Here is a 26,405-nt window from a genome sequence, read left to right on the forward strand (position 1 = left end):
GAGCTGCAGAAAGAATCCTGTGCACTTCTCTGCAAAACAGATGATTCCTGGGAGCTGCTTCTCTGGCAGTAGAAGTTTGCTGATTTGACTTTGTACCTTGCATATGCCAGCTTTTTTCGCTCTTAGCAGTAAGGAATCTGAAGGAAAAAAAGCAACAAAACCAAACCATTATGTAATGTATATAGAAAACCCTATATGATTTTTTAAATATATACATTAAAAAGAATAGCTTTCCTTCTGTCTCCGTGGGATGTTTCCATATTTGTTTAAGGAAATTTGCTTAGTACTAGCAACTAGCAGTGCTACCAGGCAGATGGATTGATAGGTATAGGAGAAATAATATTCAGTTTTTCAGTTATATACCTACTTCTTTATTAGAAACATACGTTATCTCTTAAAACTGGAAAAATCATGTTCTGAGCCTCACTTGGGCTTACAGAAGGAATAATTTTCCATTTCTTTTTCTTTACCAATTTACTGATTTTGTTTGTTTGTTGGAAGTTGTTTTGTTGTGTTTAAATGTTTTAAGTCATTTAAAATAGATTCTTTTCATGCAGTATTCTCCCTACCATAGGTTCAGTCACTTCTCTTGAAACTTGAAACTGTAAAGCTGGCAGTGGAAAATGTGGGTGACTTTAGTAAAAGCTGGTCTGTGTGCTTCAGAGATTGCTTGTACTAGAGAAGGTAGGATTATCATGCTTAGGAGTAGATTTATGTGTTTGGAGTAACAGAAAATGTTGAATAAATAAAAAATAGGTTGCAAATTCACGTACTTGAGCACTGGTGAGAGCTCTGGATAGACCTAGACTGGTCGCCAGAGGCAGATTGCTGTTGTATGACCCAGCTCCTCATCTGCTTCCTTCTCAGATGATGTGGCTTGGTGAGAGTAACATGGTTCTAAACCACACCAGCTGCTTTCTAGCTTTTAAAACCAGATTGTTAGGACCAGCCAATAAAGCATTCGTTGATTTACATTTAGATTGGCATTAGCTGTGATCACAGTCACACTCAGAAAAGAGTAAGTCATTTGGATAAGAACTGGTTAGGCTGAACTTGCCTCCTTAAAGGAGAAAGAAAGCATTTGGCAAGTAGGACCTGGGAAGAAATAACAGTAGTCTTTATTGGGTGTGAGAGCATATATGGGAGAGAAATATCTGAAAATAAATATATCTGAGGCATAAATTTATGATCAAATCTTGTTTGAAAATCAGAGGATGAGGTCTAGTCCCAGAAATGGAGAGGAGAAAGAAACTCAGTGGCTCAAGATGATCTTCTATATATTTATCTAAGAATACTGTGTAAGATGATGAGATTGATCCTGGACTCAGAGGGTAGAGCAGATAAGGAAGTATATGATTGTTATTTGTCATAAAGTTTTCAGTTTTTTTGTTGAAATTCTGTTCCTTAGATCTTCCACTGGTATCCTGTCCATATCCGAAGGGAATGTTTATTGTTTTTATTTTTTCTATTCTTAGTGCATAGTTTATCTTCTTCTGAAGCAGAGACAATATGCATTCTCTAAAGGTGGGATTTTGAGTGACACGTCTGATTCGTCCTGTGGTATTGGGAAAGTAGTCCTGGCCTGGCATATGGGTCTAGAGCCTGTGGTCAGAATTAAATCAGTTTGCCCCAGTCAAATGGAGAAAGGATGGGAAAAGTGGTTTTTTTTTTTCCTTCCTCCTTGCTGCAACCTTCTGTATTCCTAAGGTGATATAGGTATTTTCATGTTGCACTTCTGTAGTTACAGTCACTAAAGCATGGCATCCTTGAACTCTGTTACCTTGCTCTTGTGCTTTCAGATTTTGTATCTTTTTGAAATGCAACTTAAATTACATGAAAAGTGTTAATGAAATGTCTCGGACTTGGTTTTGGTTGCAATGCAGGAGACTGGATTGAACGCTGCAGATGTTATTGAATCCTTTATAAGGACATATATATATTTTTATAAATAGATGAATTAACAAAAAAAAAAAAGAGAAAAAAGGTAATGACTAGTCTTTGTACACCCAGCAACTCAACTAAAATTTTCTATCTGTAAGTTCATTTCATGACCTTTATATCCAAAAAGATCTGTGTAAGAGAGCAAATTTACCTGGAAGGAACAACTGTCTAATTAGTGATGTTTGTAAATACTCTTCAGGTGATTGAAACAGAAATGCAAAGATTTTTTAAAATACTATCAGTTTTTACATTATGAATAGAATTCAAATCTCAGGGATTTATTAGCAATACTGGGCTGTAAAATTGTAAACTTTTTGGTAGTTTTGAGTGTTTCAGAGTAGACAGGCTGTTTTAAGATAATCACAATTTATGTAAAGTGACTGCATTCTTTTTATGGAACTGTGGGAAAAACCCCAAAGAGCTTTATTTCTGTCCTATTACTAATATAGGGCATGGTGATTTGCCCAGTCTGGTAGGACTGGAAGGCCTTTTGGTACTGCTTGCAATTCTGCTGCTTACAAATTAATCAACTTGTAAATTTAATAATTTAATTCTTTTTGTTATATGAAATGTAAATGTTTCCACTTCATGTTTACCATGAGCCAATCTGTCTAAATCTATTTTTCCATATGTATGTCTCACATAATGTGCTACCTTCTACTTGTTAATGAGGTTGGAAAAATGAACTTGTAAGAAAATACATCATAAATGCTTCATACAAAAGTAAGAATAAGCATAATTCTAGACCATGCTCTACTGTGTTCCATGTAGGAGTCCTCTTGCAGCATGTGGACTCTGAATTTTGTTCTGCTTGGCTTCTTAAGTCACTTTCAGCTGAAAGTTTCACCTCTCAATTTTTGTGAAGCAGGCAGTGTAGCTGATTTGATGAGTGCTACAATAAAAGAATGAGTTTATTTTTTCTGATTTTGCTTTTTATACATGGAACAACTGGGTTGTATTTTTTGGTTTCTGAGATACTTTATCACATCAAAAGCTATAACTTTTTCATTGAGTGCCTTAGCCAAGTATACCCGGACTATCAATCTCAAATAGAAGTGAAAATAGGCTATCTCCCTGTTTCCCTCAGGCTTTCCATTTTTGGAAGTTCATGGGCTCTGACTTTGTAGGTGCTGATTACTTTAAATAATTTATTACATGAATAGGAAAACACAGAATTCAGATTTGTTTTTTATCACTATTGCTGCTTTTGAGAGCTTTAGAGTTGCCAATTCACCTTTAACAGTACAACTGCTGAAGCTTCTCTTTGAAATAGAAAATCACCTGATTTTCATTCAAAAATAAGAGTAATTTGGCAGAATTCTAATTGCAGTAAAAGTCACTTATCTGAAGCATTTTTAATTTTTTTGCCTTTGTTCCTGTTCCTGGTACTATTGTTGCTTTAATTGGTTTCCTGTTTATTTTTTTTCTTTCTTTCATTCCTTTCCTTGAAGTCAGGTTCACAAATAAGCTTTTTCAACAAACAATTTCTTGCTGTTTCAGAGTTTGATAGTGCAGCTTTTGATTGCTTTTCTGTTAAATGGCCAGGAATCAACGTTTAGCTCAGTAGTGTGCTGCCATTCTGAATTAGTGAGACAACTGTTAGGAAATGATGTGCTAACTCCATGCCTTGATAACCCCAAAGTAAGATTTTGTTTAAAATAGTTTTTGCTTCACTGAAAGAGTAGTCAAGCACTGTAACAGGCTGCCCAGGGATGTTGTTGACCTCTGTCCCTGGGTGAGTTTAAAAGATATGTAGATGTGGCTCTTAAGGACATGGTGTAGTGGTAGACTTGGTAGTGGTGGATTTATGGCTGGACTTGATGATCTTCAAGGTTTTTTCTAACCTAAATGATTCTGTGATAAAAACTAATGAGCTTTTCCTCTTCTACTTTCAGAGTCTTGCCTATGCTTCAAAATGAAAGTGAGGAAGAGGAATCCCTGAAAGTATTAATTTGAACAATAATTATTGCTTGTAAGTAAGTACTTCTTATTCTTTGTGATGTTGCCTTCACAATTGAAAATTGCTCTGTCGATAAGTGTTTGTCATCTGAGAAGAGGAAAATGCAAAAGAGAGGTCAGGTCCTTCCCTTTTCAGTGATCACTGACAAAATGGGTCAATCAGATACCCGTTTCACCTTTTGTTTCTCTGTACACCTATTTCTCTCCCTTCTCCTCTTTGCCTCTCATCTCTAAAAAGATAAATTCTTTGGTAGGTTCATTATGTACCCTCTGTCTTACATACTAAATCCTGTATTTCTCTGTCAGTATTTCTGGGCCCTTTCCATCTGTATTGCAGATATTACATGTATTTCTCAGAGGTAAGCTGGTCTTCTACAGAGGCTGGGCACAGGTCCTGCTCCATGAAGTTTTTCAAGAGTTATAAGCAACTAAGCTGTTGTGGGTGGAAAGTATTGTGTGCTCTGGGATATCCCAGATCTAGTGCTTCAGATTCTTATGGTTTTGAAGGTCTGGGCAAGTACCATAATAGTCATGTTTGAGGACACATTATTTTTATTGAAATATAAGTTAGCAGAAAGGTAACTCTCTTCATTTTAAATAGAATGTTTAAAGAATGAAGTGACCTACACTGAAACATGAATCCAGGTGTGAACTTGGAAACCAAGAATATTATGACATTATTCTTTCTTTGATGTAATTGTAGAAAAGACTGTTATGATCAGTATTCTTAACTATGATAAGAAACTTGTGAAAATTTCTTAAACTTCCGCAGTTGAACAAATCAGACTGAGTTCCAGCAAATTTTTTGCAGATTTGATGCTTTTACAGTTCACCCAACTTCACTAGTGCTTGTCAAGCTGGCGACGTCTAAAGTGCTCTCAATTATTTCGATTTATTTTGTGCACTTATAACTTTAGAGGTATTGTGGTATTGTAGGAGTTTAATGGATAGTTTATTAAAAAGAAAAAAAAGGGATTTCAAATAATGTTCTAGGGACCTTCTGACCAGGCCAGAACAAAGAATGTGGTGATAGCTTTCCAAGTGTCCAGGTAGTGTCCAGGGTTGACTGTTGTGACTGCTTCCTGTTGGTGAGAGGACTTGTTTCCATTTCCTGAACCCAGCTTTCTTCTCTGTCTGACTCCTACTGAAATGAGTTACCTGATTTATCTCACGAATCCAGAGGAAAGGTTTTGTTTCTTGGCTTTTGGGACTGATCAGCTCAGATGAATGTTCAAAGAAGTGTCCAAATGGTGCAGAAGAGGCAGAGAGACTCTGCAGGCAGGAGCAAAGTGTGGCCATGTAGGAGCGTCCCTTCAGGCAGCTGCCAGTCCATGGATTTGCCCAGCAGTTTGTGGTAATGCTCTCTTGGAGTTGTTAGGCTGGGAATAAACAGTTTGACGTAGGAGAGAAACAGGCTTCTGTGGATGTTTCAGACTAGAAGTGGCTGATCTTGCCAGATCCCTCCTAGCCATTGCAGAATGGTTTATTGATATGGAGTAGAAACAATGATTCAGATGGAAAAAAATCTTAGCAGGTAACTTGGGAATCTGTACAGTCTTTTCCTCACCTCACCCTCCAACTCTCCAACCCCATGTGTAGTATCTGTGTGCTCCAGGCTCTGAAAATAAATGAAATGTAGGAGAACTTTCATGACTTCTCAAAACCTCACTTGTAGTCAGAATTGGTTGGTCCCTTGTACATGATGTTATGTAATAGAACAATTTGTATCTTGATTTGAAGTTTTCAATTAAAATCTGTTTCCTTGTGGGAGCCTGCTTGCAGGCATGCATGTGTGCATATGTAATTACTTTTGTAATTCCTGTTGTTCTGTGTTCACACTAACTTGCTTTGTCTGGAAGCTGTGGTGGTGGTTTGACTGTCTTTAGCAGAGATGTGTTCCTTTCTTTAGCAAGAAAGAGGCACAGTGCTTGAGAAATGCATGAAACCTCTTCTTGCCTTTTCTGTTTAGTTTGTGTGGGAGGGTAATTAAAAGGATTTGAGCAGGTCTATAAACTGCAGTGCCTGGAGCTATAGTTAAGCCAGTGGTTTTGGTATATGCATTGCTCAACTGCTGAGGGAGGTTGAGCAGTAGAGGAAAGCTGATTGGAGCTCAGTGTCAAGGTAAGATCTAGGTAGTGCTGGTGGGTTGAGACAAGTAACTGAGCACTACAGTGAGGTGGTATCTTCCCCTACTTGGATTGCACACTTGGTTATCCAGTCCATGGATCGTGTTGGATTCCTGCTTCCGGTCAGATTTTTTAAGAAGCTGCATTTGGAATTATGTTCTGCTATCACAGTATGGCTTGGGGAAACTGTATTATCATCCATATACTTATTTAATATTTTTTCCTGATGCTTTTCAGATATAAAAATGTTTCCATGGTAGCCTTTCCTTTTTTTCCCCAAATCATATTTCACACTTAGTCTAATCCATTCCATCTGTGAACTGCTGTTCTGTAGTTTGTTGAGAAATAAAGATAAAATCAACATTTTTTATTGCATTCTAAAACACTTTCTTATCCTTTCTTGGATATTCTGTAAGTTAGATTAATCTGTGATAGACTTTTCAAGATAAACTAATCTCTGGAAAAGGCCTATATATCTTGACTTTTATTTATTGTAAGGGCACCTAAAATCTCAGATACATATTCTCTGTTTCTACATATCTAAATAGATCAGTGTATGATTCCTGATGGAAAATACCTTTTCAGGAGGGTATGTTGCTGATTTAGCCCTGCCGTTTTATTAAAATTGTCCCTCTGTGGTTCTGGAGTATCTCTGATCTTACTTGCTGCTTTCCCTCTTGCCTGAGGATCAGTGAAGTCTGTTTCTTGTTCTAACATTTGGCTTCAGTGTGCTCTTCTATCCTGGTAGGCATTTAGCTTGGATTCTTCTTTGAAAGATTGCTTCCTGCTCCTCTGTCTCTCTGAACTATATTTGTTATTAAAAGTGTGTTCTAGATAAGTCATTTCTGATGCAGAGGCACAAACAACAGTCTTTTATGTTTTTCTTTTCAAGAAAAGAGAATGCTAATGGATCCATTGACTCACATGTTTACTGCAGTGAAAAATGATACCAGGCTGAGACACTGCAGAGAGGTTGGAAGATTGGAGGAGAATTTAACATGAAGCAAGAACTTGGAATGAGCAGGGAAAAATGGGATTCAAGCCATTAAGGGCAAATTTAAAATCCTGATTTTAGATTAAAGAAAAAGAAAACAGGGGAGTCCAGGATAAGGAATAGCTGAGAGTTCTGAAGGAAGAAATTGAGGGTTAAGAGCTACCTTAAATCAAGAGTATCGTGCACAAAAAGTAGTTCTAAGAATGTAACATCACACCAGGATGAATAAATGAAAGTGCTGTAATTCAGCACTGTAAAACTAATGTAGATCTCTCCGCACAGCCTAGGGTAGAAATGGAGTCAACTAGGTCATTGTGTCCAGTTTGTAACCATGCACTTGATGCATGCCAAGAAATCAGAATTATCTTGCTGAATTGGAGAGTCCAGGAGAAAATAGTATTGAAAGTATAATGTTTCATCCAAGACATGTGAGGAGAGGTTGAAATAATAAGAGGCTGATTAAGGAGCAAATGTTTTTCCCCCATTAATTGTCTATCTCTTTTGTGAATGAAGCATAGGGAGAACAGCTTTTTGCAGAAGATGCTGAGAAGGAGCATAGGATCTCTTTCTGCATATTGCAGTGCTTCTTATTTCATTTTTTTTTAGCTTAAATACTTCTTTCAATTGACCAAGTAACATTTTATCTCGAATGCATCTGAGTTTAAACTTAAATAGTCCAAATCTAAAACATCAACTGAAAACTTGAAAAAAACTAGACATGATAACCTGGTGGATATTAATTGGCTCTAATTAGTACTATTTTTACAGTGCCTGAAAAGCCAAATTTCAAATACCACTGGTAGTCTGTACCTTTTAAAATGTCTGGAATTAGTCTGTTACATGAAACTAAACTTTTGTAATGACAAATTGTTTAAGATGACAAGATCAGAGGAAATAGCCAGGCAAGAAGTTTCCTGCTTCACAAGTTCTTTCAGTTAAATGGGTGAGGATGTACATCACAGGGTTTTAAAAATTTTGTTTATAGTATGAAATATAAAGAGATAGTGTATGTGGGATAAATGTATCTGTGAGTTACGACTTTTTATTTAGTATTATAATTTTTAGATGAAATGGAAAGAGGGGGTGATAGTGTTGTACACTTTTTGCTGCTGAGTGAAAGAAATTGTAGTTGTCACGGGGAGAAAAACAAGATGTGGCTAAGTGTCAAGGTGACACCTACAGTATAGAAATATTCTGCAGTTCTTTTGGCTTTGCTTTTTTTTAATGATGTAATTATAGTACACTGATAATTCCGTACTTCTTTATAGTTTGGATTACATTAAATAGTGGCTAATAAACACATCTGAAATTGGCAGATCCTGTTAGCATAAGAAAATCTTCATTTAATTGTTTTTGCACTTCAGACTTGGTGGGATTTTTTGGTTACTTCTTTTGTTCTTAAACAAATGTTGAAATAAACCATGTCTAAGGGGAATGAGAAAAATCAGATGTTTGCCAGTATGTGGAAAAAAATCTAATTGAGACAGAGGTTAATTGTAGGGTGATTCACTTGAAACTGATCCTAATGATACTGCCTTAATCAGATTGATTTTGCCTAAGCATATTTGTCGTAACTCATGTTAACTGTATTAAAATTGGTTAATGAATCCAAAAGCCTGTCAGTAAGGAGGGAACTTTCAAACTCTAAGGAAGTCTCCCTCATTGCTACATGGCAGGAGGTTCTTGGTCATTGGCTTTAGCTCTTGGGAAGAATACATTGCTCCTAATAAATGTCTAAATTTGATAGAAGGAGACCACTAACTGTTAAATTGCTTGGCAAGTTGAACTGGAAAGTATTTGGATAGAGCCAAATGTGTGATCTCAGGTCTAGAGACCAATATTGTAGATTGCACTTCTGGATTAGAGACAATGGTTTTGAATAACACAAGCAGTAGAAGGGGTGTAGGGGAGGTGATATTAACTGCTGTATACAATGTTAATGGGCTGTGGTGAGTGTATAATGGCTAGTTTGGGGTTCCTAAGATTAGTCAGAAATAGTCTTAAGAGGTTTGGAAGAGAGCTGTAAAAATGCAGATTCTGGGAAAGTATATCTCATTTTAGAGATTTAAGAAGCTTGTTCTGTTAAAGTGTTACTTGAGCAGTTTTGAAGATTTGAACTTTAATCCTAAATGAAAAGGCATTGGTGAGAGCTGAAAACAGACATTTGGTAACTAAGTAGTTGAGCAATTTATCTGGGAATCATTTGCTCTCATTTTCTCTTTTAATGTGTTTGAACCTCGTGGATGGTTTTAGTAAAAACGCATGCCTTTTCTTGGAGAACATGCGTGGTCCTGATGCAAGAAATAGGAGAAAGTGTGTGATGATTGGATCACAAAGCAAAGATGGTAGTCATGATGTATTAGAGTGCAGCAAGACAGTATAGCAGAATATACGCATTAGATGGAAAGAAAGCAAGGATTGCCATTGAGTTTGCAGATGGAGCTGAGACCTCATGTTGTGGCTCGGGAAACGAAGATATTACAGACTACCATGGAGCAATCCCAGTCTAATTCCCAGTGCCGTATTCCCCTCTGGGGGCAGGCTATTAATATAACCTCACCCATGTCAGCATGTTGCTGGTAACACTTTTGTCACAAATACTATGTAAAATACAATATATCACAGTAACAGGAATATAAATCTGTGAAATCCGTCCTTGTCTCAAGGCATTGCCAGCTCCTTTTCTGCCAACCAAATGCATTTTCAGGCATTGTATTGCATCTTCTTATGCAGTAGTTGTATTACTCCTTTCTCCTTTCTAAATGGTGTATAGATTTTTCACCTGTTGAGCTAATGGTAGAATCCTTCTGAGTGACTGTTGGCTTTGCAACTCTTCCACTGAACATGTTCCTTTCCAGGAAATATGCTAATGTTTTCACAAAGTTCTTTTTTTAAAAGACTGCTTTTTGCACCTTCCTTCCCAACCATATTAATATTAGTGGTATTATTTTTTTTTAACCATGGAAAAGAACTCTTTTCCCCTCTACACTTAACATTAGCTTAGGAAGGCAGAACTACTGTGTATCTCTCTTTTCTTGATTCATCACAGTGTAGAAATTCTCTTGTGTTAAAAAATGTGCTTTTTCCTGCGTGTTACAGTTGCAGCGCTGGGCAAAGGTGGTGTTTTTAGTGTCTCTAAATGTATGAGAATAGCTATTTACTTTATATTTCCCTTCAAGCAGATAGTAGTCTAGAACTGCAGGCTTCTGGAGGGCAATCTTTCCATTTTGCACCATTGTCAAATGCCTTTGATTGTGTCATCAGCATTACGTGCAGTTGTGTTTGGCATGAACATAGTCTGAAGGGTGCAAGGAGATTGCTGATTGTCCTGTAACTGTGAGTGAACTTACAACTCTGCTTTTCTCACAGACCCGAAAGCACCACTCAGCACTGTGCAGGTGGTCAGTGAACACTTGCAGCATTTGATGGTTTTTGTGCACCATCTGTGTCATGCATCCTTCTTGATTATCTTCATTTCAATGTGTTTTGGTAGTTGCTGAAGTAAAAAAAAAAAAAAAAAGGAAAAATTATGTATGCTATTGTTACATGTTCATAACACTCCTCTGAGAAGAATTCCTGTATCTTCTGGAGAGTGGCTGAATGAAAACTGGTGTGATGAGCCACATGTATTTCATAAAGGGGACACTAAAAAGCCACTAATGAAGTTGTGGGAAGTGGACTCTTGAGTCCTCATCATTTCCTGAATGCTGTGATTAGCATCCCACAGAGCATTGTAAAACAGTTCATTAATCATAGTCAGTGACAAAGAAGGCTCTGGAATGTCAGCTGTATTGTGCACCTTTTCGTGGTTACAAGATCTTATGAACAGGGGCCAGAATATTTACAAAAACAAGTGTATGTGTGCTGTGATGGGCCACTCTTAGCAGCACTATGACAATTAATACTTTCTGGAATAAAAAATAAATGGAATAAAACTTTTTCTAGTGTAGCAATGCTATTAGAATGAGTTCTTAAGTTATTCTGCTGCAAAAATATTTTATGATCTTTGTATTTTTCTGTTACTTAACCATTTCTATTTTAAATGAATGTTCATATTAAAAATGCTTGCACTAATTTTGTCCCACTGGTTCCATTCAAACAATTTATCTAGTTGTTTTCAGTTTGCTGATCTACATGTTTTCTTATTATAACGTTTTATCCTAGTGTTCCAGATATTCCAGGAAAGTAATTTACATATACCTGGAATCTCTGTTTTTCAATTAATAATTGTTGCTGTTAACTAATATGTATTTCTTAAAATGTATTCTGATGTAAAATGATCTGTATGATGAATCTGAGTTACTAAGCTCTATTGGATGGGAAAAATTAATGCAGATATATTTGGAAGTTATTTTGCCAAACCCGAAAATTGAACATTCATTCTAGATAAGTGCTACATTGTATATTCGAAATGGTATATTTCTGAAAACTGTTCTAAAGCATACACTTGAAGTCAAAAGTCACTAAATCAGAAGTATTTCACTAATCCCTTGATTTTACATCTAGCAGTTTGTTAGTTTTGGCTCTTTAGTCCAATAGGAATATTCCAGAGAGTGTTGTTAGGATGTGACCAGTGAAAAATAATCTCAGAGTTTGTGAGAATTTTACAGCAGTTTATATTAGAGTGGGTTTAATGTTTTGGTGTCTCACTAGAGCAGGGAGTATAGATTGAAGCAAGGTCAAGAAAACGGATAACTTGAACTCTGTTCAGAAAATCAGAGGAATGTAGTTCATGCATTCTAAAGGCTTCAGAGAGTATTTTAACATAAGCTTTCCACCTCTTGTTGAGCTTTTTTTCTTCCATATGCCTTTCTGGAGCACTGATCTTTCAGTCTTGAACTCTGCAAATCCCTTAAATTTGGCAGAACTTGAGGGTTTTTCCATTTGTCTTCTACTGCTTATTGCCTGCTTTTCATTTATTCCTTTGCATCAACTTTTTCATAATTGACTAACTGTAACTGTTGTAAACATGTCATCTAGACATGGAGTGGGCAGCAGAGAGAATGGGATCTTTTCCTAGTGTGTGCCAAATAGAGTGAGTAGGTTTTGTGTGCTTTCCTAAAAATATATGGATTTTCTCAAGATCTCTGTGCACTGAGACTCAAATCTCTTTTGTAAAGAAGCATCAGAAAAATTAATTGATAGCTTGATACAGAAAGTAATCAGAACTTTGATGCAATTCAGTGCTCCTGTGCATGTATGTGCTCTTTCCATGTAGTTGCTCACTAAGTCATGGCATACTACTTATGTTGCTGTCTTGTATTTCAACAGTATTTTAAACTCTGCCATTTCTTTAGACAGGTTAGGAGCATATATCCACATGCACACAGAAAATAATTAAAAAAAAATTATCCATGCCATTTTTAGCCGTCATAGTATGAAGAATTTTTTTTCTGTTTTCTGTTTTGTTCACATCTAGAGTACTTTTTCTAAAATGTAATTTATTCTGGTACTCTGCTTAAGGATGTAACTTTTTTTGGTCTGATTCCTGGCCTGTTATGATGAGCAATCAAGTGTTTCTTTTATCTAGTAAGATTGTTGTGTTTATGAATTCATTATCTTTCTTCAGCAGCTAAATTTCTCAATTCTGTTTCTCAGAGTGTTCAGTGTTCTTCAAGGGAAAAAGAATTTTACCTTTTTTTTCCTCTGTTCCTCTGGCCCAGTCCATGCAGTCAAATTGTGAGGAGGATTCTAGACTTTTTTGCTGTGTGAGCATGTTTTTATCTTTCTCCACCTGTCATTTAATTAGACAAGATTAAGGAATGAAGTATAAAAATGCATTTTTCCTAAGCAAACAAGGAAGACAAATTATTTCATAACAAGCTAATAACCAGATAATTAATAAAATGTTGTGGGTTTTTTAATATCAGATATATTGTTTTTGGAATGATTTGGATGAGCTGGTTAAAAAGTGTTTGTAGGAACAATGTTTTTCTTTATTTATTGTCAGAATTGATTCCCATTCCCCTATTTTCTAGTTGATAAGTCTCCTCAAACATTTTGAAATAATGATTCTCATTTCTAGAAAGCTCAGAACTGTAAGTGAAGAGTGTTGTGGTGGTGTGTGATTATAATGATATATCCATTTTCATGCCTTTTTATTGGTATCCTAACATTCAGTGTGTTTGATCTATAATCTTTTTAGTCAAGCAGAGAAAATCTGAGAGGATGGGGCAGGAGAGAAGAGTCAGCTCAACACTTAAAACATTAAAATGCCCCAAACCAACAGACAATCAAACTAAAAAAAAAAAAAGAGAGAGAGAAAATTAAAAAAAAAACCAAACACCAAAAAAAAAAAACCCTTAACCAAACTGTTCCAAAAGTCTGTATTGCATGTGAGAAACCTTTCTCAACAGCACTGCAAAATGATGGCCCACATTGCTCCCTGTAAATGTGACTCCTTCATAGGTTACACCTTCATCTTAGTTGGCTGCACTTCTGTACTGGGATCAGGTGCTTCCAATTGCATCTGTAGAACTGACTTCCTTGTGTAGCTGTTGCTTATGTTGGTCTTGATACCAGGAAACCGGAACGTGCTGTACTTAATGGAATCTCATTATACAAGAATTCCGAAGATGGTCTTTGAGTTAAAAGATCTGTAAGTTTAACTCCTGTTAAACACAACCATGAAAAGAGTTATTGGATGTGTGTTCAAGTATGGTATGTTGAAGAAGAGCCAATGCAGAGGTGACCTGATCAATAAACTATAATTAAAGTGCCCATTTTTGGCAAGGCTCTTCAACAATTGCTTTTAGAAAAATGAAATTTTGGGGAGAAAAGAGAAACTGTTTTTTTTTGTGAATTTGTAACACCATAATGGAATAGAAGAAAACCAGAATATATGGTTATTTTTTGTAATGGTAACAGTGTAATGCAAGGTTTCATCTTATCTTGCCCAAGGGCCTCTGCTGGGTCATGTGTACTTCATCATTAGAATAAATTGTCTGAAAAATAGAATCTCTTGAGCTTTTCTGGATAGAACCTGTATAGGAAACTTCAGCATTATATTTATGACCAAATCTTGGCATAATGTTTTAATTTCAATTATTTTTGTGTGTGTGTGCGCTTCTCTAATAGAGATAGGGAGTGAAGGAAGCTGGAAGTGAGTACATATTGAGATTTGGGAAGAGCTCTTCCTGTGGTCAGGTAATGAATAAAAAATTCCGGATGTTACTAAATTAACCTGTGCATGTAGCATTCCATGAAGATATATGATATGCGTTACGTGGTACAGTATGTCTAGTAATGGATCCCTTTAAAGCAAGTCAGGGTTGCGTGTTTTTTTTTAAATACCAGTGTTGAATTTTTGATCACCTTTTGAAAGTCTTAGACTTTCATCTACCATCATTACTGTAAAAAACAAGGTATACTACTAGTATATTTAAAATACTTATTCTATTGCATGCCGTTTTAAAAAAGCTTAACTTCTTTTGTATGGCTGAAATGAATAAAGATCTTTAAGCTCAACTCTGGATCCAAATTATTTATTTATCTCTGGAACCAGCTGTGAAAATCACAGTGAGATAAACACATTGTATGAAATTTCTCTTCCATCAGTTGTTGCATAGAGAGTTTTTCCTAGGGAAGTCTTATGAAATCAATTAATAAATATTTAGACTATTTATAAGTGATGTTGTATGGAAGTAGGAAGTAGTGCTTCTTTTTATATGTCATTAGGGAGCCTTTTTGTAATGTTATATATTTCTGGGAAATAATGAGTAAATATTTACAACCATAAATTATATGCTTTCCACTCTGTTGTTTTTCAAAAGAAAATGAGAATATTTTGCTACATATCTGATATTTGAAAATTAGCTAATTTAGCTAATAAACACATCCTGGGCTAGTGCAGTAATAGGTTGTGAAATTTTTTAATAAATGTCTGGTTACTCTTGGCTGTCTTTCCCTCAGTATTTCTGTCTTTAATATTGATTTGAAATATATTTAGTAAGTAGATAGCAAAATTCATCTCACTGTCATATTCTGGTAGCTGTTTTTTAAAGTTTCATTTATTTGAGAAAGCTTACATCAGTTTTAACCTCCTGATATAAGGAAACTGATGTCCATCACCACTATGCTTTGGAAAAGTGATGGTTATGTTGTGAAGTAGAATATCTTGCAACCAGACCTGTAAATATTTTAAACTGCTAAAGAATTCTACTGACCATAGCAAAAGACTTATCATTCACTTGTGTTGAACAAACAGTTTGGTAGTGAGAGGCAAGATAGTAATGCCAGTAATAATTAGTGGTGCTGCTCTAGGTGAAAATAAAAAGCACAGCATTCTTGTTTAACCTTGGTGTTATAATTTATTGAAGGAATTTATCACTTTGTTTTGTTCTGAAGTTAAAAAGGAGAAATGTTATCGCAAAATTTTTGCACCTCTTCTGAAAGAACGTCAGTGTGAACATTCCTTCAGCCATACAAGCTATTTAACTTCATCAAGGAAAAGACTAAGGTTTTCCTCCAAATAAATGTAGTGGCAGCTACTAACAGTCTTGAAGTCATTTATGGGGAATTAATCAACACCTGAAAAGGTGGCTGAACAGACCATAAAATTTATTTTCAGAGGAACCATATTAGTATTACATTTCAGGTTGGTGTCTTTATGAAAAATCTGAAAACAGCCAAATGTATGTGGTCCAAGATCATTCAGGTTTATATCAAATTTGAATTAACTGTGAGCAGAGGAGACAGAATTAGAATTGCATCTGAGATACTGTAATGATATTTTGATTCTCATATCTTTGCAAACAAGTTGGTGTTTGCAAGTTATAGAGGTTGAGAAAAAGAAAATTGTAAAATACAGGTTGTATTGCAGATTTTAAATCTGTAAAATACAGATTGAATTTTACAGATTTAAAATGTACAATTGTTTACAGATTGTAAAGTGCGGTCAGAATTTTGGTGGCTGCGTGATTCAATCTCTGTGAAAGAATACGTATATGCAGCAGGCAAAAACTGCTGGTATATCTGGAAAGGTCAATGGAGCATAAGGAGTCTGTTCTGAAGTAAGAATTCCAAATGCTAGTTATGTTGGTAGTATTGTGTAGTGATGGATGGAATGCAGGGAGAAAATCAGTTACCACTTTATCAGTGTTATTTGTCCAATTTTCAGTTCATGTTTCCCTATATACTACACTTCTGGGGAATCTGAATAGCAAACATAAAGAATTTTTAGAATTTAAAACATATAGTTCCCTGAACTTTGAAAACAAATTTTACTATTATCTAAATGTACTTTTTCCCCCCTCTGACTTGAAATGTAATGCTTTATGATTACGTATATTTTAAATGAAGTCTCTGGGTTTTGATGTTTTGGCAATCTAATTATTTTCTTCTGTTTAATGTGGTTGGAAAATGGGTGAGACACTATTGTACTGAGAAAGCAGTGTTGGTATTCATGGGCTTTCCCCCCTCCAATAAGTGTATTTAGTAAATAGTTAATTTATTTGACATCAGTTACAGAAATGCATGTAAATGGAAAAAGGAAAAATGAATAGCTTTCCTCTGAACTGATGATTGGATCTGAAAAGATCAGCAATAATTCAGACCAGTTTTCAGAAAATGAAAACGTTTGAAATCACATAGGTAGTACGGGTTTGTGTTTTGTTTCTGAGAATTCTCCTGTATTGATTGCAGCTGACATTTTGGATGTGTATGGATGCTTCTGTGAATGCTGGTTGCAGGATCAGGATCTAAGTTAGGGGTGCAAAGCAGGAACAGTAAGTCCTTTGAAAACAGAGGGACTTAATTATACCAGCAGCAGCATGTGACACCCTGTGAGCACATTGTTTATTACACAGTTCTGAAAATGCAGTCTGCCTGTGTTTTAAGTAGTCCATATACAGATTAAGTGGTGAGGTTCTGAAATGTAAACATGAACACAAAATGTTCACATGCATGGATTTCATTAGGATATAACAGTCACATACAATTACAAGATTTCTTCAATCTTCTTTTCCTAATAGACTGCTTTTTGGAGCCTTTGACTATGTTTGTCCTAATAATGCTCTGTTAGTTTGTGGGAGAACATAGTAATCACTGCATTTACAAAACGTATTATTGGGATTTTTTAATAAATTTGTTATGGGGGATGGAAAGCTCTCTGATTAGAACAAAGTTACAGACAGAATGTAATAAGTTTGTTTCTTCTAAGCTGCAATACTGATCTTTTATAAACTACAGGTAAAATGTTATGTTTCATGTTTTAGTTTACCATCCAAGTATCTTTCATAACTGTTTTTTTTTAATAGAAATGCTTGTGCTGTCTCATCTTTCTCCATTTTCACATGACTGGTCACACATTGTGACTTCTTTCTTTCTATGTTTTACTGCTACTTTTCATAAAAAGAAGAGTATGAGAGAAAGCAATATTAAAAGTAAGATTTATTTTCTCTATAATATATTTGATCTGTATTAACATTGACATTGGCCAGGTTTAGTTTTGAAAAAGTTTTCCCTAAGTACTCCAGCAGTATGAGTTTGTTGTATATCTGCAGAATTCAGCTCTTGCTACCTACTTCCAAATGCATACACATGCACTGTACCATTCCAGCCAACTCCCAAATAATTACTTTTGAAATTCTGTCACTAAAAATATTCTCCCTAACTCTGGTGCTTCAGCAGATCAAGTTCAAGATATCTAATATCTTGAAGACTCTTAAGAACAGTATCAGAGCTCTATCAGAATGGGCTGAGTTCTGTTTATTTACTGTATTTTGTTGCAATTTTCTTCACTTTTTTCCTTCACTTACTGAATAGATTTTCAACTATAACCACGCCTACATAAGATTCAGGCAGAAAAAGTCATATTTGAAATGAATGTGATCTGAGCTTTTGTCTGCGAAGGCTCCCTGTCCTACTCTAATGTCAGTAGCAGTTATCTGTAGAAGTGGAAGCAAGCAGCCATGACCCTTCTAGCTCACTTTCTGAGCTTCCAGGACTTGGATTGTTCTAAGACAGATGCAGTATAGTGTCCATGGATGGATTTTTGTAGAAAGAATATCTAAGTCTGCTTTCTTTAACATATCAAATTCTTTAAACTCAAAACATTTTAATTACAGTGACTTTCACAATCTATAGTGTCTTCTTAAAATCCTAATGTTTTACATCAACCAGGTCTCCCTAATTCCATGATAATTTAGTTTATGAAACTTAGTCACCTTCTGAGGCATGACATCCCTCAGAAAAACGATGTTCTTTATTTCCTAGTATCTGGTGTTAATTAGTGTGCCTATTGTTTCTGATGAGTACTGTAGTTTCCTTGCTGCAAGAATTCTTCTGCCATTTTTTTTGTGAATAAAGATTTCAATGTCGTCATCAATTTAAGTTCCTTCTAGTAACTGTAAATGCATTTATTTCATTTAACTTTTCCTGCTGTGGTCCTGTATTTAATGTGCTGTAAAAATAATCTCAAACATAATTTGCACTTATGGCATCTGTGTCAAGTCTTTCAGTTCCACCGTGCTTTAAAAAGATTTGATATAGTTTTTATGCATGTAAGAATTGGCTTCTCAAAACTTCTGTAGGCTGTCAATTTAGTATCTTCTAATTAAGCTTCATCACCACCTCTCTGCTTGGTTTATGTGTGTCATAGGGAGCAAAAACTTGGTCATTGATATTTTACAAAGCAGCTTAAACTGTACTCCAAAGACTTCTTTTTTGCTGCTTCAAATGGTTGTGGACTTGAAGTCACCAGCTCCTTTCAAGCATTTTCTAAAAGACCATCTAGTTTTCTTATAGAATTCTGTCTTTATTCTCAGCAGTCACTTCACCACAGAGCATTCAGTAGTGTTGAGCAGCTTGTTATCTTATACAGGTGATATTTTATACCTTATTGTGTAACCTGCCTTCTATCCTTTAGAATCCCTGCTAGTCTCCACATAAGAAGGATGTCGGGATCATGTATTTATGGGACCATTTATTTTGTCAAAGTTTTCTTGAGGCCCCCTTGTCTGGGGACCCCAGAGTGCTCACAGTATTAAAAAATTAGTTTGTTGTACTTATATGTAGATGCAGCACTTTGGGACATGGTTTGGTGGTGGGCTTGGCAATGCTGGGTTAATGGATGGGCTACATGATCTTTGAGGTCTTTTCCAACCTAAAAACTTTTATGATTGTATGAGTCTACTTGTCTGTCTAGAATATTTTGATTTTAGCAAAACTAACTTCAAAAACCAGTGTTTCACTTAAGTTCCTCATTCACCTACCTCTAGGTAGATAATCGTGTATAATGCGGCATGATGGGGTAGCCCCTGCCTTCTAATCTACTGCTGCCATTTGTTATAATCTTCATTTGCAATTTTCAGGTAGGGGAGCAGATTGATTTTCTTGTTTCCTTGTTGCTTTTTGATTTTGTGAGTAACTTAAGGGCTAGAGATGTAGATCCTTTATGCCCCCCTTCCTTGTGGAACTGAACTCTTAAATGCCATCCAGACTCTCCTTTAAATTACTAGGAAATTCCATCCTGAGACTCAATTTGCTAAAGCAGGGTTGCTTGCTTTAAAAAGAATACAAAGATTTATAAACCAAAAGCCTACTATCTGTATTTGGGCCTTAGCCAGACTTGAGTAAAAAAGATTGTGTGTGTGTGTGCGTGTGTGTGACTCTGGCAGGAGGTAGCTCAGAACCATGGAGAGCTCTTTTAAATTCCAGTATGGGGAATAATGGACATCCTTGATTTTTTTCATGTTATTGTTGCTAAAATTAGCCTGAGCTATTCAGGAATGAAGGAAGCTGAAGGTCTAGAAAAAGCCCGCACTGAAAGTAGGAACAAGACCGTAATACATGCTATAAAAGAGTAGGTGGAAAAAGCCTAACTTGCAAGCTAAGGAATTGTGAAGTACTGCTATAAAGCAGCTAAACATAGGAGCTGCTGGCTGTGATAGTCCCATCCTTATTATAATGTGTTCACCACAAAGGAAAATACTGCTTTTCTCACAAGTAATGAGTTTATACACAATTATTCTATGAAGGAAATGCCTTTCTGTGTGGCTGTGTAGGTTTACATAGGAAACAGTAAGAATAACACAATTTTAGGTTTTTCCTACAAGTGCTTGACTTCCAGATTGATTCAAATGATGATTTAAAATCCTGCATTTTGTTAGTTATTATCAGTCTGAAATACTTGAATGGGATTTCACTAGAATTACATTTGAGAAGATATGCAAATTTAACTTTTAAGTCTTTTGTTATGATAAAGTATTAATATTGCTTTATTAATTACAGACTTTATATGGAAAATTAATTTAAAATCTTATTTTTAGAATGTTTACCTTATTAAAAAAGTATTCTTTGGTAAAAAACTTCAAGTTTGCTTTAATTGCTGTAGGAAAAGTTATATATATCTGGGCACAGAGACACAAAAATCCCATCTTGGAAATAAAAGAAAATAGCTCACTCATTAAAGCTGATAGTTGCTAACACTCGCCATGGTTTGACAGGAAATTTATGCATTAGGGATAGTTGTTATAAATAAAAATGGGAATTCTGATTAACAGTGTAAACCTAAAGTGTTAAGTTTAAAAGGACATAAAAGGAGCTAAGCAAGAAGCTAATAGTTTCAAAGGTGTTTTAAACTCAGCAAGTTTTAAACTCATCTGTCATTTTTCCTTAATAATGTGTCACACCAATTTTGAGAGGAAAAGGCATTGGCAGCATTATGTGAGGTTTTGACTTGCAGCTTCATAGCTCTGTTTTATTCTTAGCCTTACTATTGTAGAAAGTGCTTTGAGTTTTTCACTTCCTTCACTTTTAAATAAATGAATAGATCTCAGATCAGTGGTACACTTGAGCTATGGTGATGGAGAAAGCAATTAAATTTTGGTGGCATGGAGCACTACAAAAGCTGTAAACCAGTGTAAATTGGACAGCATGAACCTATATGCTAATGCAAGTAAATGGCTACTTGAATTAGCTTGTTAGGTGCCTTTTTTGTTGCTTTTTAGTGTGTAAAGTTCCGTATCCCAAGTAAAAGGAAACTGGAGTGCCAAGGGAAATTTTTGCAGGCTAAGATTCACATATTTTGGCGCAATGGCATTAAAGTTAAGGGAGATACTTTTTTATCGCATGGCAATATTACTGTTTGCAATCCCCAGTAAAATTTGTCTTGCTCTAATAAAAGTACTACATAAAACATGATTCAATTTGAACTAGAAAATGGTAATAAAAGAGCAAGTCTGATTATTTAGTTAATGATCCTATTTGACATTCTTTCCCTGATGTGGCTCAAAACTCTGTTCCTACATTTCTTTCGAATGACCCAGTCCCCAAGCCTGCCATGTATAAGAAGAAAGTCTTTTAGCACAGTTCTGTGACTGTTTTTTTTTTCCAACATCTGAGTACCATATAGCCTTCACTATGCTTTGATTTTGCAAAACCTCCTGGTTGCAAATATCACTTCAGTTTTCTTATGGCTGCCAAGTGTCATGCATTTTTGCATAACTATTACAAACTCAGCAGCTCTCTCATCTGCCTGTTTTTCATCTTGATTTATAAACATCCAGCTGAGTTGTGAACAGACTGATGTTTAGTTCCAGGTTATTAGATTTTTGCATGTTGCTTTGATGCCAGCCAAAAGAGAAAAGATCTTACCTCTGATCTTGCTTCTGATGTCTGCAGCCATTAAGGAATGACACGGGGAAGCAAGCGGAAAAGAAAGTAAAGTTTAGTGGAGCGCTGCAGCAGAAACAAGAATGGAAAGGCAAATATTACCTTAAGATTGGTTTTTTCCTCCCTTTCTGCTCCTTTCCCAAGGCATCCAGATTATTCTACTGATAGGGAGCTGTACTTTCCCCAAGAAGAGGTGGCTGTACTTTGGTTCCAGATGAGCACTGAAACGGGAGGCAAACATTCTATTAAGTCTGTTAAGAAAGGGATGCACCATTTCAGTTTGTTAACTCTTAAATGACTAATGCAGGGCAGAAAGCCTTATTCTGTTCAGCTTCTTGATTCAACTACTGTATATTTTTGAAAGCATTTTTGGTGCTTTAACTGAAAGGGAATAAGCAATTAGGAATCTTTTACTTAATGAAGTCATCATTTCAGGCTGTTTCCTTTATCTGTTTTGCACTTACTTGTTTAGGAAGTACTTTCTCCTACCTCATGAACCAAATTTATCCAGGTGGAACTCCTAATTCTCAGAGTTTGTTATGTGTTATTTGCAAGTGTAAAAAACAATTCAATGTCACAAGTGCTTTCTTTTTATACCACATAAATTATGTCCTTCTAAATTCCATAGTCAGATCTTTTACTTCATTGCTTCCAAAGCTTCCAAAGATTCTCTTCCTGTTTTGTGGTGGTTTTTTTTTTTTTTTTCTTCTGCAAGGATTATCGGTAGATTGTTAACTTATTACTATTCATTAACTGGGGTTTTATTAGAATAGGGTTCTATGGAGTCAACACAGTAAGTAAACAAGAGAAAATAAACCTTTACTATCACATGATTGTCCTTTTCATTTTCTGAAGTAATTTTTGTCTTACAAAGACATTTCATTAGTTCAGATTAAACAAAGGTAGCTTCTCACTTCGCTGTGTTTCTGGTTAATGTATTATAAAAGTGAAGACTGTTTTATCCATTGCTTATTAAAAGGAATCCATATATGTAATTTCCTTGGAGGAGTGCATTGTTTCTGTAATTGACTCTTTTATCATTCTAAAAGAGGAATCACCAATAAGTTTTTGTCTGTTTGACAGAAAATCTTGTATATATTTGTCAAGTACTCTGCTCTTTTTCTTTCAAGGTACAATTCCCTCTTTTGTTCAAAATAACATTGATTAAAAAAAATTACTGTATCTTTTTTGAAGCTTTCAAATGTAAAATGCTACAAGAACTATGAACACATAATTATTATTGTATCTAATATGAAGGAGTGCTTATTATTTTCAAACTGTATTTGTTACTTTTGATGTACTGTTGATTCTTTTATCTAGTTTAGAAAAGTAATTACTTCTGATTAGATTCTTAACTCCTGATAAACTCTTTCAAGGTCAGTGTTCTATGTATACCTTTAGCTTAAAAGCCCCCAAGTGCTGTGGGTATGGACTCCTCTGAGCCACTGCTGTTGTGATAACTGAACCTTTAGGTGTTCTTGTAGCATAATTCTGAGGAATATTTGGTCTCTGATACTAAAAGTACCTAAATTGGTGTTTTGATAGTTGTTTTTTACCTCTGACCAGAAGCTATGTAGTTGAAGAAGGATTAGTACTTAACTCTATTGTGTTTTTTGTTATTGTGTGTGTGTGCTTTGGGGTTTTTTTTCTTCAAGTAGAAATAAACTTAGTAACTACAGGGGTATAGGACCCTGAATTTGCCATAATTTTTATGTGGTTCACCTTAGGTGTTCTCTATGTAATTAGCTCTTCAAAGGAAACCAAATATTTTTTAATTGAAAAAAGTGCTCAGTTTTATTAGAGTAACAGTTAGGATAATTAACACTTTAAGTTTTGCAAACTCAGTGAATAGGGAAGAAAGAAGAAAAGGGAAAAAATGTTTACAAGGTTTTCTCTGCCCACATTATCATTGTGAGTGTACTGTTTCTTCTACTTGCTCACAGTTAATTCAGTGCCTTTCAGCCTTGAACTGCATGAAAAAGCTTATGTTTCTTTGGAAGATAGCAGGAATTTCCTTGAAATTTTGGAAGTTGTAATATTTTGCTATGGAATACTTTTAAAGAGCTGTTCAACTTATTTGTATTTTGTTTTCTCCAAATTTTCTGATCTGTGATTTTTCCAGTGATTATTCTAGTGAATTTTAAAATTTTGATTGAAAGAAAATTCCTTCCAAGGTTTCCTTAACGTATTCATGATTTTTATAAATGATAAAAATACATAAATTATAAAAGATATGAGAGAATATATTAATATTCTTCTATTAATTTTATTAAAATTAAGGTTAAATATTCTATCTTGGATTTATTTTTTATTTTTTTCCATTTCAAAGTTTTGCCTGATATTTTGAATAGGGAGTAATGCTTAGAGAGGGGTAAACAATTATTTGACAAAACTGCTAAATGGCTGAATTGCTTTAATTGATTATGCAGATTTATATCTCTCATTCAACATGTATAACATCTTTCAACTGCAAATTTGATGGTATCTGTAAATATTAATGAATCAACTTCAAACATAATTTTGAAGTTGGCAAATATTGACAAGGGAAATTGGGGCCTGGTGAGACTGACTTGTAAAATGTACTGATAAAATCAGTACAGAGCCTAAAATATTCTTTGATTTAATTCTTTGGTTGCTAGATCACATTGTATCTTAATCTAGATATAGTGAAAGATGGTAGTTAAAAATATTCTTATTGAGTGATTGATCTTTGTGGATAATCTGTGATTAGCTAAATAACAAGTAGAAAATGTGGTATTTTAGGAGAAAACATTAGATTATTTCTCACTCTTATGATGAAGAGTAAATCAAAAGAAAGTTGTTATTACAGAATGTGAAATTAAAGGGATTTCTTTTTTTCTTTCAAACAGTTACTAATCTCACTCACTGCTGGAATAGTGGAATTACATGTTAACCTCCAACCTCCATGATGCAGTTGTGTGTCCTTCCTTCTGTCACGGACAGGGTAAGCCGTTCTTCATGCGTGTCACAAAGTTAGAATTTTTTAAAATGTCCTGCTGTTTATGTGACTGATAAAATACATTCTATGTTTGCATGTTATGCCTTTTAGAATAATATTTTTTTACACACCAAAAGCTGTAAAAGTTATTTTATTTCATGGAATCTCATCATAGCTGGCTTTAGGAAGTTTCTTTGGGGATCTTCTAGCCCAACTCCAGTGATCAAGGTAGGGTTGATTGGAGTTCCTTGCTTGGATCTTTGCCCAGCCTCCCAGGATGGAGACTTCACTGAAACTTTTTGCTGCACTTTCACCAGTGTGGCCATGTGATGTACTAAATGCAAAGAATTTAATCCAATGTGACATGTTGTATAGAACAAGCTATCATGGGAACTTTTAATAATGAACTATTTCTTTGGTCATGAAAAATGAATAACTAGAAATTGTCCTGCAGATTTATTTTTCTAGATGTTTTGAATCAATCTTTTCTACTTTCTATTTTTTCAAAAATTTTGTGTCAAACATTTGTATTTATTATAGCCACTCTTTTTTTTTTGAGGAATCATTTCCATTAACATCTGATTGATTTATTGATGTGAAACTTCCTAAGTATGTGGGTTTTGGTTTTGTGGGCTTTTTTTTTGGTTTGTTTTATCTTCATTTTGTTTTGGATTTGTTTCTGTTTTTTTCTTAATGGTGGATATTTACACTTGCAAAGAATAAAAATCCAGAAATTACCTGAATAATTTGTACCATTTTGAACAGCAAGGAGGTAATGTAATGGAATAGAATAAAATATAAAGTAATATTAGAAATTATTTTGGGTTGAAAGAACTAAGACCTTGTTCAGTGCTTCAAAGATTATTATTCTTGATAACAACTCAGGTATTTGTGGTACTTAGGGATCACTGATGGAGGAGGAGGAGGCTTATAGGAAATAATTGCATACATTCCTTAATTACCTTCCTACATGATTCTGATTGAACTTAGGCTTGTGAGGGAAATTGCACTTATTATTCTCTCAGCTTCAGTTTTTCTGCTACACACCACCTTAAGAACTTGAAAAAAACAGTAGCCACCTTGGTTTGGTGATCACTGTATTGTCTTTTTAGGATATTTATTCATGCTACTCTGGTTGCAAATGAAGCAACTCTTGAGCTGTTGATGATCTCTTACTTTGTATTTTACATGTGCTCATCTTGTTGATTTATTTTGGTTGCATCAGTAAATACTGACTTCCTAAAAGAAGAATAAATTTGTCACAAGATTACTAATTGATCATTTTGAATATTTGTCTATTTATTCTTTTGCCTTCCATTCTGAAGGTGTTTTCATTTCAAATTTTTGCAAAGTTGTTAGCAGGTATAAAATACCTGTTAAATTGAAAATAGTTTCTGTGGTGCTCAGCTGAGCATTTTACATCAAATACACACTATAAGCTCCAAAATAATACCAGAATCTTCCCCTGCATTCCCTTGCTTTGAATGTTTTGTCTGTATTATAATATGTATTGTGCTAAAGCTTCTAAATGAGTCTTCAGATGACTCATCTCAAGTTGATAATCTTGCTTTTAGACTTGAGGTTTTAATTCCTCAAGTCCTTTTAATTTACCTTCATAATCTCTGTAAGTCTGAAAAATCATCAAGCTTCTACATTCTGTGACAGAATCTCTTCAGTAAAATTTCAGGAAGGATAAATCGCATTGTGTCTTTCTCCAAAGCTTGTTCTGATTGATTAAGGTTTTGTTTTCTAACCAAATGAGTGGCCCTAGAGCTTTGACACAGTTATGGAAGTCCCTCAGTACCATCTCTTC

At 35.0% G+C, this 26,405-nt stretch overlaps 1 protein-coding gene across 6 annotated transcripts in view; it reads left to right on the plus strand.

The window, feature by feature from the left end:
• The first annotated feature begins 3,832 nt into the window (after positions 1-3,832).
• FUT8 (fucosyltransferase 8) overlaps positions 3,833-26,405 on the plus strand; it is an 81,224-nt gene continuing 58,651 nt past the window's right edge. For 4 of the 6 annotated variants that reach the window (XM_031055731.1, XM_005419471.2, XM_031055733.1 and 1 more), the window contains exons 1-2: positions 3,833-3,913; positions 24,504-24,598. The gene's annotated coding sequence lies outside the window, so the exon portion shown is untranslated. Of the gene's footprint in view, positions 3,918-24,503; positions 24,599-26,405 lie in introns of all 6 variants that reach the window. The other 2 variants (XM_031055732.1, XM_031055734.1) reach the window with 1 other exon arrangement.

This window comes from Geospiza fortis, unplaced genomic scaffold (genome assembly GCF_000277835.1).
Source record: "Geospiza fortis unplaced genomic scaffold, GeoFor_1.0 scaffold66, whole genome shotgun sequence".
Classification (NCBI taxonomy): domain Eukaryota; kingdom Metazoa; phylum Chordata; class Aves; order Passeriformes; family Thraupidae; genus Geospiza; species Geospiza fortis.